The sequence below is a fragment of the Pseudorca crassidens genome, chromosome 19 (assembly GCF_039906515.1).
Source record: "Pseudorca crassidens isolate mPseCra1 chromosome 19, mPseCra1.hap1, whole genome shotgun sequence".
Lineage (NCBI taxonomy): Eukaryota > Metazoa > Chordata > Mammalia > Artiodactyla > Delphinidae > Pseudorca > Pseudorca crassidens.
In genome coordinates this window covers 48,933,517-48,950,447 of record NC_090314.1, presented here as the reverse complement: position 1 = coordinate 48,950,447, position 16,931 = coordinate 48,933,517, and the positions used below count along the sequence as shown (strand labels likewise).

The 16,931-nt window shown below is 48.4% G+C and overlaps 1 protein-coding gene, 1 long non-coding RNA gene and 1 pseudogene across 4 annotated transcripts in view; 1 reads left to right on the top strand and 2 right to left on the bottom strand.

Moving 5' to 3' along the window:
- MRC2 (mannose receptor C-type 2) overlaps positions 1-16,931 on the bottom strand; it is a 54,706-nt gene that overhangs the window by 27,758 nt on the left and 10,017 nt on the right. The window lies entirely within an intron of this gene.
- LOC137212219 (ubiquitin carboxyl-terminal hydrolase isozyme L5 pseudogene) lies at positions 6,236-7,269 on the top strand (annotated as a pseudogene).
- Positions 7,677-16,795, bottom strand: LOC137212221 (uncharacterized). Its single transcript, XR_010937402.1, has 2 exons — positions 9,346-16,795; positions 7,677-8,576 (listed from the first exon to the last, which is right to left on the bottom strand). It is a non-coding gene; the product is annotated as an uncharacterized lncRNA (long non-coding RNA).

The following is a 16,931-nucleotide window of genomic DNA, read 5'->3' as shown; positions in this document are numbered from 1 at the left end:
GAGTCCTTGTGGTGCAGAATGTCCAGCCCCAGCCCCTGGGTTCCTGCGGCTCTTCCTCCGCCCTGTGCATCACTCGGGATCATTTGCAGCCACATCCCTTTCTCTTTTTTTGCTGAGCTGGTTTGCATCGCGCTTTTGTCCTTGTAACCAAAGAATCCTGATGAACACACAACCCTAGGTCCATGGACCAGTCTGGAACACTGGTCCATGCGCCTTACTCCCCTGGAGGCATTGTTCCAGAGTCCCCTCTGACCGTCAGACCCATGATGAGTTTCTTGGGCCGGTGGCTGCCTCTGGGCCACGTCAGAGGAGGTGCTTGGAGGCTGGACCCACCGCATCCCCTCGATCGCATCTCCGGCTGCTCCCCCAGAGACTTTCTCATTCATGACAATGACAAGCATTTACGAAACACTGAACTAGATATTATAGGGAAATTAAGGATGTGGCTTCTGCCCTCAAGATGTTTACAGTGAAGCTGGAGATGCAGAACTCACAAAGCAATCCATGAAAAAGTTACAAGCAACACATCAACAAGTGTGCAAAACAGTCAGATCTAATTTATACCACATGGTTGGGGGTAAATGGATAGAAATGGATTTCCCAGGTAACTGAAGGAATCTTTCTGGTGTGGAATCCATACTTCCTTGCTTCTCAGACATCCAAGGCATCACCCTGGAAATTTATTCCCGTGCTCAGAGGTAACTGGGTTTTAAAGATATCTGCCCTACACTGAGTAACCCCACCTCCTCCCTCCGGGTTGAGGGTCACTGTCGCCTCCTTTCCTTTCCCGTCTGCTGTAAGGTACACACAATGTGCTGGTCCTGAGGCTGAGTGCAGAGATCACAACTGTCTGTTTCTCAGCAGCAAACCTCTCAGCTGTCCCTGCAGCTTCCCGGACTCAGCCCAGCAGCAGAGGCAGCCAGAGGTCTGACCTCCGATGAGACGGCTGTTCCCCATCACAAGCTGAAGACATCACGCTGAAGGAAGCGGAGGGGAAGTTCACTCGAGCACAGTGCCTGGCACACAGCAGGCTCTCCACAAATATCTACTGAACGAGGGACACGTCAAACAAAACCCTGAAAGGCGCAAGCAGAGACAAGGACACGGAGGGTGTTCCAAGTTCGGGGAATGGCAGAATCAAAGACTGGGGACCCAGCAAACAGCCTGGCTCAGCTCCTAGAGAGCTGGGGACCAGGGACCAGCTGGCGAGCCTGGGGCGAGCTGACCATATTTGGTCCCAGAGGGCGCAGCAGGGTGGCCTCCAGCCGCTGAGTCTCTCCCCGCACCACCCGCCCCCCTCCCCGGCCGTCTCCCCCTTTGGCACCCCTCCCCAGGCCACGCAGAGGCCAGGGGTCATCCCAGGGAGAGCCACAGCCGCCCGCAGGGCTGCCAGCCAAAAGGAGCAGCTGTTTTCAATGAGCCACTTGGCCTTGAGGCCAGGCCTGGAAATGTCCGAGTCAGCAGAAGCTGCCAGTTCCGCCCTGCAGAGGGGCCAACCCTGGGGACCAGGCGTCCCACCCTGCGCCACCCTCTGCTAGAGGCTGTGTCCATGTCCCTGCACGCACACTGGACCTGGGGGGGGCGGGGGCGCGGCAGGGCATTCCTTCCATGGAGGGCAGGGGAGTCACACGCCTTCGAGGCCCAATACTCTGCCCAACCATGCAGCATCGCCACCAAAATCCTGAGCTAGTGTGGGCTTCCCCCTCTACCGTCCACCCTCCAGGCTCTTCCTACTCTCCGGCCTCCTCCCCAGCAGCCCTTCCACTCCAGCCAGACCAAACTGCTGGTCCATTACAGAGCATGGGACAAAACCGAACACACACAGCCCCGAGGAGGCTCCGCGGCTGCCCCACGCACGCTTGTGTGCAGTGTCTCTCTCAATCTCTCCAGCAGCCAACCTCCTCTAGAGACGCTCTTTTCCCCCCTTAAAATGTCTGTATTGCACGATGTGATATGCTGTGTCTTAAGATGTTAAAGCAAACTCTGGCAGAGAATGGGTTAAGAGATGGGCTTGTCACCTAATACATGCGAGAGGATGGTGTGAAGGGGGGATAGGAATTCTGGTAAATTCGGAAAGGCAGCTTTCACCCTCCCATGGCTCTGCCTGGGTCCCCCAGGCGGTGCCGGCTGAGGGGAGCTGGCCCCTGGGGCTCTCGGAGACGCAAATCCTCACCCGCCCTGACCTTCACCCCGTGGCGATTTAAGAGTGTTTGATATCATGCCCTGCTGTCTTTTGTCTTCTCAGACTAAAGCATCACGATATTTTCGGCCTGTCCCTTCCCAGGCCCCATCTTGTACGAAGGCTAGGAAGGGCGGGGGATGCCGAGCCCCATATCGCCTCTAACCTCTGGGGGGACCCTGCACCCCTCTGCTCACGGGCAGCTCCCGCAGCCTCGCTCCCCTGCCTGGTCCCCACGTCTCTCTCTACTAGAGCATCCCAGGGGCGGGCCCACCTTGACCCCATCCTCCCTCACGCCCGCCTCCAGGACCCGAGGTGCTGGGCCCAGCCCGTCCTCGGAGTTCCGGGTCTTCGTGGCCGCTGCGCCCCCCACCTAGGCCGTGCGCCCTCCTTCCGCGATGCGCCCCCATCTCCGCGGCGCGGCCCGGGGCCTTTGGGCGCAGACCCCTCCCCCAGCCCCGCCGCGGCCACGAGGTCCGCCAGGCTCCCCAGCCCAGCTCTGCGAACCCCAGGTCGGCGGCCTCCGGCGCCGTCTGTTAGCCCGCAGCCAAAATAAACAGCCCAAAGCCACTTCCTTCCCCGGGGGGCAACTTTCACAACAACGGCCGGCTCCGGTCGTGGCGGGAAGTGGCCTTCTGGGCCAGGACAATCCAACCTCACTGACCAGCCAGCGAAGGGCAGGATCCAGGACCCGCGGCTGGGGCCGGGCCCAGCTCCGCATTCGACCCTGGAAGGGAGCGCGCGTGGGTGGGGGCGTAGCCGTCTCGGCGCAGAAATCACGCGCCCGCCGCCCGCGCCGGCCTCCGCGGAGCCACACTTGTTTTACTTCTCCGTGGGAGTCGTCAGCAGATTATTTCATAAAAGCACGGATAGGAGAGCCCCAGCCCCAGCGCTGCATTAGATGCTTCATACCTCTGATTTAGGATGAGTAAATGAATGAGTGAAAGGATTTATAATAAAGGAGACACCGGGACAAACAGAGAGAGCGACTTCTAAAAAATTTAGTTTGGGGAATTCCCTGGCGGCCCAGTGGTTAGGCCTCCTCGCTTTCACTGCGGGGGCGGGGGGAGGGTTGGTTCAACTGGCCAAACAAAAAAAAAAATTAGCTTTGCCAAAGTGGCTGCAGAACTGGGGGGGGGGGGCAGTAACTTAAAGCTAAAATACTAGAAGCCCCCCCGCCCCCCTACTGCTTACTGCAGAGTCAACAGAAAGGAAGAAAAAATCTCCTTTAGGCCTTTCTGTATTTTCCACAGTGAAGATTTTTTTCAAACAAAGAAAGAGAAACGTGTGGGGAATTAAACTAAAATCTAATGATTTGTTTGTGAGAAACTGAGGTTTCAAATATAAACCATTGGATTCGCAAGAACTATTTTATGAACAATTTTTCGTTTTTCTTTTGGCTGCGTTGGGTCTTCGCTGCTGCGCGCGGGCTTTCTCTAGTTGCGGCGAGTGGGCTTCTCACTGCGGTGGTTTCTCCTGTTGTGGAGCACGGGCTCTAGGTGCGTGGGCTTCAGTAGTTGTGGCTCATGGGCTCTAGAGCACAGGCTCAGTAGTTGTGGCGCACGAGCTTAGTTGCTCTGCAGCATGTGGGACCAGGGCTCGAACCCGTGTCCCCTACATTGGCAGGCAGATTCTTAGCCACTGCGCCACCAGGGAAGCCCAACAATTTCTAACTAACGGTCTTTCACATAACATAGAAAAAAGGGTAGGATCCCTCCCCCCCATTCACACAACACAATGAGTTCCTCATTGGCTAAGTGCCCCTTGAGGGCTCAGGTTCTATCCTCCGCCTCTCCATGTCCCCAGCGTTTGCCTGCCATAGTCTGGACTCACAAATGTCGAATGACAGAATGAATATGAACTGGAGGGTCTTAGAATTCATCTTGTCAGTCCTTTAGAATTTGGAAACCGAAACACAGAAAGGTTAAGTGACTTGTCCAAGGACATTCAAACAACTGGAACCATGACCTTTCCATTAGGACTAAACCTTATTCAAGTCCTGAACCGCATCACACCAGTATCTGCTTATATAAGTTGACCATATCATTTATTGTCTCATGTTGAGAATGAGAAGGGGAGTTACTAATAATTACAGCACTACAACAAGCTTGAGCCAGGGCTGTCCCAGGCAAACTAGGACATATGGTCACCCTGCACTTATGGAAAGAGACCACAAATAATGATACAAGTTAATGTTTACCATACACTTGGCTAGGTACCCGGCACCGGCTTCCCAGGCTTTCTCGTTAATCCTCACAGCAATGCTCAGAAATAGGTAAAATTCCTATCTCCATTTGACAGATAAGGAAACAGGTATTAAATAACGGAGAGATCAATTCTCTTGATAACACAGTTAATAAGGGGCGGAGCAGAGACGGGAGACCAGGAAGACTGGTCAGTTCCAAACAACTATTCCAGGCACTTGAAACTGATAAGCCACAAGCAAGGTGCATTTGGCCGTCACGGTATGTGACAGAAAAGTGAGCGAGCATTGAAAACTGGAGGGATTTCACATAAAAATCTGCATTTCCAACTCTCTCAGGAACATTGGGAGGCCTGACAGTGCTGAGCCAGTGTGCCTGTAAGGCGCCAGTCACAGTTTCTGGGTGGAGCTGCCCACCTGAGAGGGGGCTCACCGGTTTGCCACAGTCCCCACCCACCCCTTTTGCATCCCAGCCCCCACTCCAACACTGAAGTGGAAGGAGAATGGCCATATGTTATCATGTTGGCACTACTGTTTTTATCAGAGTGCAGAAACATTCTTCAATATCCTGGTCTCTATTAAGAATGACCAGAGGGTTGTGCCTATTTCAAAACCGAAAAAAAAAAAAAAAAAAAGTGTGTTGGGGGGTCCCCTCTAAATTAGGCTCCACTGCCCAGCAACCATAATGTCCCTGTGACTCGCTGCATTCCTTTCTCGAGACGTGTCTGAAACACAGCACAATATGATTGTGAGAACTCCTGACACGATTCACCACAAGCTTTTGCTCCACTCGCTGGCAGTTCCGTGACCTTCTGATGTGGCAACATTCAAGGACTTGTTTGGTTCTCGAAGCAAGGCACGGATGGCACTCTTTTTAAAGTTGTGATGAGAAAAACAACTCCTTGGAGTTGCTGCCTCGGCACTTTACCGTATGACAAACCTGCTCACACCCAGAGTCTGGACATTTAGATAAGGGTCTGAGTTTGGGATTCCCACCCGAAGTTCCTGCTTTGCTTTTTGGGGGGCACCTTTTAAAATAACCACTTAAGAGTTGAGCCCTTGGAGCTTCCCTGGTGACGCAGTGGTTGAGAGTCCGCCTGCCGATGCAGGGGACACGGGTTCGTGCCCCGGTCCGGCTGGGCCCGTGAGCCATGGCCGCTGAGCCTGCACGTCTGGAGCCTGTGCTCCGCAACGGGAGAGGCCACAACAGTGAGAGGCCCGTGTACTGCAAAAAAAAAAAAAAAAAAAAAGTTGACCCCTTGAAAAATTAGTGACGGAGTAGGCGGGGGGGATGTGTGGTTGACGAGCCAGTGCGGGTGTGCCGATTCCAGTGGCCGGCAGCGGATGGAGCGGTGGGGGAGAGGGCACGATGGGCAATGCCAGAGAGTGGCGCTGCGTGGAAAATGACCCCGGGTCTTCACCGAGCTCATTAAAGCACTCAGTTGCTGAGGAGCCCAAGTAGAAGAAATACGGAGTTGAGAGCCTGAGAATTTTGATAAATCCAGTTCATGGGTTGATTTTTCTTTTTTTAATTTTATTTTTATTATTTTTGGCTGCATTGAGTCTTCGTTGCTGTGCACGGGCTTTCTCTAGTTGGGGCAAGCGGGGGCTACTCTTCGTTGTGGTGCGCGGGCTTCTCATTGCAGTGGCTTCTCTTGTTGCGGAGCACGGGCTCCAGGCGCACGGGCTCAGTAGTTGTGGCTCAGGGGCTCTAGAGCGCAGGCTCAGTAGTTCTGGCGCACGGGCTTAGTTGCTCCGCAGCATGTGGGATCTTCCGGGACCAGGGCTCGAACCTGTGCCCTGCATTGGCAGGTGGATTCTTAACCACTGTGCCACCAGGGAAGCCCTGATTTTTCTTTTCAAGTGGCAGCCAGGAGAAGAACCAGCAGGCTCTGGGGCTCAGGACTCCAGACTTGACATGATATTTTTTGCCAAGCGGGTAATTAATAATGCTTGTGCTACTCCAGCCATAGTAAGTGTGTTATTGAACTGTATCCATCAAGATGTCCATTTAGGAGAGACATTATCAGGGTTTAAAGAATTTTCACAAAGTTTTGATGCAGCTGTGAAAGGTTTGGCACTGAGTAATTCGGATGTGATTCGACAAGTACACAACAGTTTCTTTCGCCAGACAGCAGATGTTTGAATTTGATGCACAGACATCAGAAAGAGAAGATGCTTTTCACTTTGTCAGTTATGTTCCTAGTAATGTAAGGCTGTAGGAATTAGATGGATTAAGAGAAGGACCCACTGATTTAGGTGTATGTCATCAAGATGATTGGATCAGCGCAGTGAGGCCCGTCATAGAAAAAAGGATACAAAAGTACAGTGAAGGTGAAATTCAATTTAACTTAATGGCCATTGTGTCTGACAGAAAAATGATATATGAAGAGAAGATAGAAGAATTACAAAGACAACTTGCTGAGGAGGAACCCATGGATACAGATCAGGGTAATAACATGTTAAGTGCTATTCAGTCAGAGGCTGCCAGAAATCAGGTGCTTATTGAAGAAGTACAGAAATTAAAAAGATATAAGATTGAAAACATCAGAAGGAAGCATAATTATCTGCCATTCATTATGGAATTCTTAAAGACTTTAGCAGAACACCAGCAGTTAATACCACTAGTAGAAAAGGCAAAAGAAAAACAGAATGCAAAGAAAGCACAGGAAACCAAGTGCAGAAGATGCTTTGGGATGTGTACACATTTCTGCTTCTGCACTTACTTTCGAGGAAACCATTAAGTATAAAGAACTTCGAGCAACACCCTAACTGACTCAGCGCACGTTTGACAATAGTCCCAGTTGGTCTCACCTTCAATGCGTGGATTCATAACCTCTCCCTGCCTGCATCATGTGCATGTGGTGCATATTAAATAAAAGTGGTGTTCAGAAAAAAAAGAAAACAATTACTGACCTCTGCCCCAACCACCTGGTAAGCACGAGGTGCCTGCTACCCTGCTCTCTCTGTCCTGCCCACTGATGACCTGGGACTGAGGGCTGCCCTCCCCCTGGCCCATTGTGCCACCAACCCCCCGCCCCTCACCCTGTTTCTGGGATGTATAAGTAACAAATTGTTATTTTTACTTCCTCTCTGTTGGTTTACTGAAATTGTCCCTTCAACCAAAACAATCCCAGGGTTTTCACTTCCCTAAAGTGGGAGCTCGGATGCCGAGGAGGTACCTGCCGACCCCAATCCAAGTAGGTGGCTTGTGCCTCCTCTAACCTGCATATTCTTCTTCTTCTTTTTTTTTTTATTAATTAATTTATTTATTTTTGGGTCTTCGTTGCTGCGTTGGGTCTTCGTTGCTGTGCATGGGCTTTTCTTTAGTTGCGGCAAGCAGGGGCTACTCTTCATTGCAGTGTGCTTCTCTTGTTGCAAGCATGGACTCTAGGCACACAGGCATCAGTAGTTGTGGCACACAGGCTCAGTAGTTGTGGCACACAGGCTCAGTAGTTGTGGCTCATGGGCTTAGTTGCTCCGCGGCATGTGGGATCTTCCCAGACCAGGGCCCGAACCCACGTCCCCTGCATTGGCAGGCGAATTCTTAACCACTGCGCCACCAGGGAAGTCCTAACCTGCATATTCTTAATTGAACACACCAGCTCTGGCTTCTCAACACAAAAGTTAAATGAACTTAGAATCTTTTTTGCTTGGGAAACTTTAGGATCTCCCTAAGACTATATGCCAAAGATTAAACACTTGCTGACTTCTGCAATGACAAACCAATGGAATCTTCCTTACCCACACCTTCTTTGGAAGCACGGTGGAGGGCTTAGGAGGGTGACTCTGGAATCTGGACCCACCCAGGTACAAATCTCTTCTTGGGCCCTGGGGCCAGCTGCCTCACTTCTGCAAGCCTCACTTTGGGGAAGACACCAATATGACCAATCTCATGAGTTTCTTGGAAGATTAAGGAAGAAAATGCTTAAAGATGCTTTGTACCTTTAGCATTTGGTAATGGAAGGCCATTATTTTTTGTTTGTTTGTTTGTTTTAAATATTTATTCATTTTGGCTGCATCGGTTCTTAGTTACGGCACGTGGGATCTTTCGTTGCAACGTGGGCTTCTCTCTAGTTGTGGTGCACGGGCTCCAGAGTGCGTGGGCTCTGTAGTTATGGCACCTGGGCTCTCTTAGTTGCCCCGTGGCATGTGGGATCTTAGTTCCCCGACCAGAGATTGAACCCACGTGCCCTGCAATGGAAGGCAGATTCTTAACCACTGGACCACCAGGGGAGTCCCCATTATTGTTTTTTAACATTGAAGAGCCTCTGCCCAGATCAGAGCTGTGAGCTCAAGAGTCTGTTTCACAGCAGAGAGCCTGGGAACCAGGCGTAGCAGATGCTGCAATCCGGATAAGAGGAAGTGATAAGAGTAAATAAAGCCAAGGACTTGAGTGTTTAAGCTGCTCTTCAGAAGAATTAAAAGAAAAATAAATCCACGGTCCAGATGCAGAGTCCTCCCGCAATTCCCATGGGTGGGTCCCTGGCAACTATCATTTGTTTCTAACTTCTGAGCTTTTGGACCCTCCTCAGGTGCACCTGGAAGGGAGATGCAAGAAGAGGCCATGGACAGTGTGACAGGGGAAAGGGGGGTACTTCTGGGGAGGTCAGGGCAGCATGGGGTATGCTGCTCTCCCCGCCACATTCTGGTTCTGCAGAAATCAAGTCCAAGGGCAGTCTTAAAGGGAAAATGAGGTCACAAAACAACGCAGCTGGAAGGGAGTGTGGAAGGAGGTGGCGAGGGCCCACTCCGCTTGGGGTGGCAGATGCTGGGGCAGGAGGAGGTGGACAGAGTCTGCGTGGGCCCCTCCCTGGGACTCAGGCAGTCGCATGGCAGTGGGGCTCCAAGAATGGGAGGAGGCGAGGGTTGGAGCAGCGCAGGCTGAGAATCTAGTCTAGGAGTTCAGGTTCTGATTCTGCCATTACAATGTAAATGACCTTAGGGTATTCGGTTTTCTTACCTGTGAACCGAATTCAAAAATACCCTTGCCTTGGGCTTCCCTGGTGGCGCAGTGGTTGAGAGTCAGCCTGCCGATGCAGGGGACACAGGTTCGTGCCCCGGTCCGGGAAGATCCCACATGCCGCAGAGCGGCTGGGCCCGTGAGCCATGGCCGCTGAGCCTGCGTGTCCGGAGCCTGTGCCCCGCAACGGGAGAGACCACAACAGTGAGAGGCCCGCATACCGCAAAAAAGCAAACAAACAAACAAACAAAACAAGCCTCCCTGCCTCTCCACAGCTTCCTGGGGAGATCTACAGGGAGAGTTCTATGGGGATGTTGACATGATTCTTTTAGGGTCTCTCTCCCCCATTAAATGGTTCCTTCAGAGCAGAAGCATGTCTCATCCATTTATCTCCCCAGTTCAGGGCATACAACAGGTGCTCAATACATGTGTGTTTTGAAATTTGTTAAAATTTGCCTTATAGCACAACATGGTCAGTTTAAAAAATGTTCCAAGTGTGCTTGAAAATAATTTGTAATCTAAAGTTTTGGAGCATAGAGACTATATATCTGCTTGTTGAATCAAATTTGCTGCTCACGTTATTTACGTTTTTTATATCCTTACTAATTTTTTTGGAGGGGGGTCTACTGGTTCTGAAAGAGGTATCCTCTATCAGTGAATGATAGCAGTATGTTAAATCTCCTATTATGATAGTGAATTTGTCTATTTTTTCCTTGTAGCTCTGTTGCTCTATATAATTTGAAGTTAAGTGCATACAAAATTTAAAACTTCCCGGTAAATTGGACTTGTTGATATGAAGTGCCCTTGTTTATTTCTAGTAACGCTTTCGCTTTCAAGTCTACTGTATCTGTTATTATACAATTTCCCTTTGGTTTATATTTGCACAGTATATCTCTTCCAATTCTTTTACTTTCAAACTTTTTGTACCATTATGTTTTTTTTTAATAAATTGTTAAAAATTAATTAATTAATTTAAAAAATAACTGAAAAAGTTAAAAAAAGAAAACTAAGAAGCAAATTCAGTGGAATGCATAAGAGGTGTTCCTTGGGAGAATGCTTTAGGTCTCAGTTCATTTCTTCATAAGATGAACGTTCCCACCAAAAGCATCAGAGTAAACATCACGCCTCATCATTCCTTTCCACTGTTCATACAGCATGCATGTAGGTATAATGCTGATTAATGCAAAAAAATTACAATATTCAATGACTTTGAATAAGCAGTGGAGGAAGCAAACATTTACTAGATTCCATGAATAAAAACCTCTCTAATAAAGCTTATGTGAGAGGATAATGGCTCCAGCTACCTTAGCAAAGGAGGCAGAGTCCCCTTTCCTATGAATAGCTGGGCTCAGGTGTGATGTTGGGAACAACACAAGGCAAATAAATAGCAACTGAGAAAAAAACAAAAACAAAAACACATGTGTGTTGAACTGAGCTGGACCAGGGGAGGTGGAAAGGCAAGCTGTCCTATGTCCTATAGGCAAGGGTTTAACATCCTCTGAATTGCATCCTCCTTTAAAAGCAGATCATGTATGGACAATGAATAGAAGAGGATAAGGGAGACATGAAATTATTTATTGTGCCAGGAGGTTGGGATTATGTGTAACTTTCTCTTATATTATTATAATGTTTCTAGAGTAAATAAAACTGAGGGAAGCGAGACACGGGGCATCTTAAGGTCTTTGAAGGAACCACAGCTCTCTGCATTTCCCACAGAACCCGACTCCTTGCTCAGCGTTCAGTGAGTTTGACTTGCTTTGCCCTGGAAGCTACAAAGGGTCAGATATATACACAAGACCCATCATCACCACCACTGTGACATCACTCAGACCTCCAATGACACAACAGACTTGACCTACAAAGGAATGTCTGCGAGGGTCCCCCAAACCCTTCTCTCTCTCCACCCTTTCACACCCTTTTCCTGATTTCTTCAGTATATTTTTAGGACCATATTTTAAAAAGTACTGCTCCCACAACCATCACAGTTCCTCCCTCTCTGATATTAATTAAAAATCAACAGCATGGTTAAGAGAGCTTGGGCTCTGGGTTCAAGGCTGGGTTTGAATTCCTGCTCTTGAACTAGTCATTTGACCTCTTCATCCTTCAGTGACCTCATCTGTTCAGTGGAGGAAATACTCCTGCTTACGGCACAGAACAAGTACTGAGCACCTCGCATGTGCCAGGAGCTGTGCTGATGCTGACCCCTGAGTGGTTGGCAGAACTGGCTGAGACCACAGACGGAACGACTCACCACACTGCCCCACACAAGTGAGCTCATGGGGACAGCAGCCCTGGGGGCAACCCTTCTGGAGGAGAATATAGCACCACGCGTCAAAAGCCTTCAAAAACACAGACCTTTGACCCAGAGTTCACTTCTTATGAATTTAACTTAAAGAAATAATTAAGAATCTATGCAAAGATTCTGCTACACAGCATTATTTATAACAACAATGACTGGGGGAAAATTAATGTCCAACAATATGGCACTGACTGTGTCAACTGAAATACACTCACACAATGGGATACTAGGCAGACAACAGTATCAATTTATAAGAGTATTTCGACATGAATAGAGGTTCACACTGTAACTGATTTTAAAAAACTGGATGTATAATATGACCTTATTTTTATTTTCTTTTAAATCAAGTAAAGTCTGAAAAGACCTTTGTGCATTCTTGTTATTAAACGTGGGTGTCCAAATCGCCAGAGGTGCTTGTTTACAGAGCAAGTGCCCAGGCCCTACAGCAGACCTACTGAATTAGAATCTCAAGATGAAGGAATATCTGGATTGTAAACAAGGTTCCCAGGCGATTCTGAGGCTCACCAGAGTTTCAGAAACACTGTACATGCCTAAGTGTTAACAGTGGTTATCACTGACTTATGGGATACCTGGTGATTTTTATTTTCTTCTCTTTGTATTTTCTACAATTTACATGTTTGGAAATTAAAAAGAGATATGACCTGAATGTCCAACAAGGGGTAGTTACGGGACATCCATACAACGGAATCTTACGCAGCCATGGAAGCACTGGGTGGAAATACACTGATGACATACTGACATATGAAAGAATGTTACAAATCAACACTAAAACATCTACGTAAAGTTTTATACAGAGAGAGGAAAGGAGAGGAGAGGAGACACAGTTTGGCAGGATATTCTTTAAAATGTTAACAAGCCTGTTTCTTAGTGGTGAAATTTTAGGTAACCTTTCTTTTTTGTAACTTTTTCTACCTTTTGAATTGTGTACTATAAATAGGTAACATTTTTTATAATCATAAAAATGTATTCTGATCCTGAAAAAATATATATGTAACACTGTCTTTCTGAGGGCCTTGTGGGAGGGAGGGTTAGTGAAACAGAAAAGGTGCCGGTGCTTAAAAGGGGGAAGAGTAGGCTTCCAGGGAAGGAGAGAACTCAGTGCGACCCCAAAGGGCTTTGCAGACCTTACTAACAACGCCAATTGTGTGGAGGAGAAGGGGGGATAAAAAGATACTTCAGACATAGATATAGGCGTAGCAATGTGTGGCTTGAGGGTTCCCCGACCAGGGACTGAACCCGGGCCCCCTGCAGTGAAAGCCCGGAGTCCTAACCACTGGACCGCCAGGGAATAAAAATTTTAAATGAACAACAAACAGGGGAAAGATATTTCTTTTTCTTTTCCCCTATTTTTTGGCTGCGGCATGCAGAATCTTAGTTCCCCAACCAGGGATGGAACCCCTGCCCCCTGCAGCGGAAGTGCGGTTTTAACCACTGGACCGCCAGGTAAGTCCCTTGGTTTTGTTTTGTTTTGTTTTTTTTTGCTGTATGCGGGCCTCTCACTGTTGCGGCCTCTCCCGTCGCGGAGCGCAGGCTCAGCGGCCATGGCTCATAGGCCCAGCCGCTCCGTGGCATGTGGGATCCTCCCAGACGGGGGCACGAACTCGTGTCCCCTGCATCGGCAGGCGGACTCTCAACCACTGCGCCACCAGGGAAGACCCGTTTTTTTTTTTTTTCTTGTTTTTGTTTTTTGGGGTGGGGGGAGAGATTTCTAACAAATATGGCAAGAAGCTCATATAGACCAATGAGAAAAATATAGAGACCCAGTAATTTTAAGCCCCTAAGACCTGAACAGATGCGATGATCAAGAATATGTATGAACAGACAATTCATGAAGAAGAAATATCCATGTCTAATGAGGTTATGGAAGAAACGTTTAAAAGCATTTGAAATACTGGTAATGTTCCTATTTGCTGGATCCGACCCTTGGTTACATGGGTGTGTTCAGTTTGTGAAAATTCATTGAGCTGAACATCTGAACATGGTGTGTTCACCTTCCTGTATTTATATTATACCCCAAGAATGAAAAAATTTTAAAGCAAGGCATGGATAAACACAAAATAGAGACTGGGTGGGAGGAACAGGGAGAGAGAGAGAGGGAGAGAGAGAGAGAGAGAGAGAAGCACATAGGTAGATGTAAGTATTGTAATGTTCTCTTCTTGGATTAGGTGGTGGGTTCGCAAATGTTCATTATATTATAATGCATACTTTGTTCACAAAATAAAAGAAGACCATGCAGGGAAGCAAACTGAACTGAGTGCCCTGCTCCACCAATCACTAGATATGTGATCCTGGCTCGCAGCCTATCTGGCTCAATTTCCTTATCCATGAAATAGAGGAATGTGAGGATTAAAAATACAGGGACTTCCCTGGTGGCGCAGTGGTTAAGAATCCACCTGCCAATGCAGAGGACACTGATTCGAGCCCTCGTCCGGGAAGATCCCACATGCCACGGAGCAACTAAGCCCGTGAGCCACAACTACTGAGCCTGCGCTCTAGAGCCCGCAAGCCACAACCACTGAGCCCATGCACCACAACTACTGAAGCCCGCGTGCCTAGAACCCGTGCTCCGCAACAAGAGAAGCCACCGCAATGAGAAGACTGCACACCGCAACAGAGTAGACCCCACTCGCAGCAGCTAGAGAAGCCCGCGCACAGCAACAAAGACCCAACACAGCCAAAATAAATAAATTTATGTAAAAAAAAAAATACAGTGCATGTGGAATTGCCTAATACTGACCCTGGCAGACTATACGTGCTCAAGACTATACGTGCTCAGTAAACATTAACACGGTTTCCATTTCTCTCACTTGTTACAGTGTTATATAGAAACGTCATAAGGTTTTCAAAGAGGAGGAAGCCTTCCAAAAGCTTGTCCCCTGACTGCTACCTTTTTGATTTGCATTCCAATCTTGTCCGTATGGACGGCCATTTAGTACTTACAGAATTTCGTGTCCTAGTGTCTTGAAATGCAAACTTGTATTACAGCGTTCGCATCCTCTCCAGCTGTCCCTTCTGTAAACACTCAGCTGATAAGTGCAAGATCAACAGGTTCGCGTTGGAGGGTCTGTTAATGGAAAGAGCCTGAGGCGGGTGCCTACACCGGTGATCCAGCTCTTGAAGGTGAGAACCCTGAGCGCGCCTTCTGGAAACCCCACTCTGAGGCTGACCCTTCCACACAGGCCTCCTCGCCTGCAAGTAGCGGAAACCCATCGTGCCCCGATCCGGGAAGATCCCACATGCCGCAGAGCGGCTGGGCCCTTGAGCCATGGCCGCTGTGCCTGCGCGTCCGGAGCCCGTGCTTCGCAACGGGAGAGGCCCGCGTACCGCAAAAAAAAAAGAAAAAAGAAAAAAAAAAAAAAACAAGAGGGGGCTTCCCTGGTGGCGCAGTGGTTGAGAGTCCGCCTGCTGATGCAGGGGACGTGGGTTCGTGCCCCGGTCTGGGAAGATCCCACATGCCGCGGAGCGGCTGGGCCCGTGAGACATGGCCGCTGAGCCTGCGCTCCGCAACGGGAGAGCCCACAACAGTGAGAGGCCCGCGTACCACCAACAAAAGGGGCAGGCCTGGAGTGGCTAGGGAAAACTGTAACCAGGGTCTCAGCCAGCCTGGGTCTCAGTGCCACCTACCCCGAACCCACGTTCCACTCTCCCCTCCTGGAGCCAGGCTGTCCCCTCTGTGCTGCACCAGACCCTGCAGGGCTCCCTTCGCGCCTGGGAAAAGCCCGCCCTGCCCCCACGAGACTCTGATTGGCCCCGTGGGGTCACGTGCTGCAGGCTTGGACCAGTTAGGTGATGGGAGTGGACGGAGGGTGCGACTGGAATCACTTGGTTGGACAGAGAGAAAGTTGTCCTCTGCCACCCCATTGCTGCAAATTACAGACATGCTAAAAAGAAAAATCACCCCTGTTAAATAATCAATACATAATATAACAGAATATGACATAACTTCTATTAAATTTTGGTGTGATCTTTACCAATTTTATCTTGTCTCTATGCCTCATATACAAGTTACATTCATTTATATATCACATACACACGCACACGCAAATGTTTTTGAGTCTTGTTTTTGTACTTAATATTTTAGAAAAAGGATTTCTCTGTATCTTTTAATTTTGTAAAAACCATTTAATGGCTGTATGCTATTTCATGATGTGATATACCACATTCCATTTACTCATTCCCTAGCTATTACTACTCTTCAACTTGTAAGCAGATTTTTCTTAATTATAAATATTGACCATATTGTTACATCAATCTTTGTTGGCACTTTGGAGGCATATCTTGCCTTTTTTTCTTTTTTTTTTATTGCTAGTGATTTAAAACATTTTCCAAAGGCGTATTAGACATTGGTATTCCTTCTTTGTGAATTCTGTTCCCAGCTTTTACTGGCTCATGTATTCTAACCTTAGATGCCTTAAAACTAGTGGAGGTTCCTGTGTTTTTCTCACTGGCTTATGTGAGCTTCTTGCCGTAACTATTCCAGACATCTCCTCCCTGTTTGTTGTTCTTCTAAATTCTATGTGTGACTCCCTCTGGTTACAACTTCTCCCACTAAGGGTAACCGCTCTCCTGACTTCAAACGGCATAGGTCAGTGTTACCCTCTTTTTTGTATTTTATATAGATGGGATCATATGGTATGAATGCATCTGGCTCAATATTTTTGTGAGCCTTAAACTGTCGCATGTGGTCGTAGGTTGCTCATTCTCATTGCTGTATACTGCTTAATAGTGTGGAACCACCATAATTGATCCATTCTGTTGTTGATGGGCATTTGGGTAATTTTCAGTTTGGGGCTAGTTTTCAGTTTGGGGCTATTATGAATAGTACTGCTGTGAGCAACTTGGCTTTTTTAAGAATATAGTTTAGGGACTTCCCTGGTGGCGCAGTGGTTAAGAATACACCTGCCAATGCAGGGAACACGGGTTCGAGCTCTGATCCGGGAAGATCCCATATACTGCGGAGCACCTGGGCCCGTGAGCCACAACTGCTGAAGCCCGCGCGCCTAGAGTCAGTGCTCCGCAACAAGAGAAGCCACCGCAATGAGAAGGCCGCTCACCGCAACGAAGAGTAGCCCCTGCTCGCCCCAACTAGAGAAAGCCTGCGCGCAGCAACGAAGACCCAACGCAACCAAAAATAAAATAAATGTTTTAAAAATTATTAAAAAAAGAAAAGAATATAGTTTAGGGACTTCCTTGGCGGTCCAGTGGTTAAGACTTCGCCTTCCAATGCAGGGGGTGTGGGTTTGATCCCTGGTCGGGGAGCTAAGAC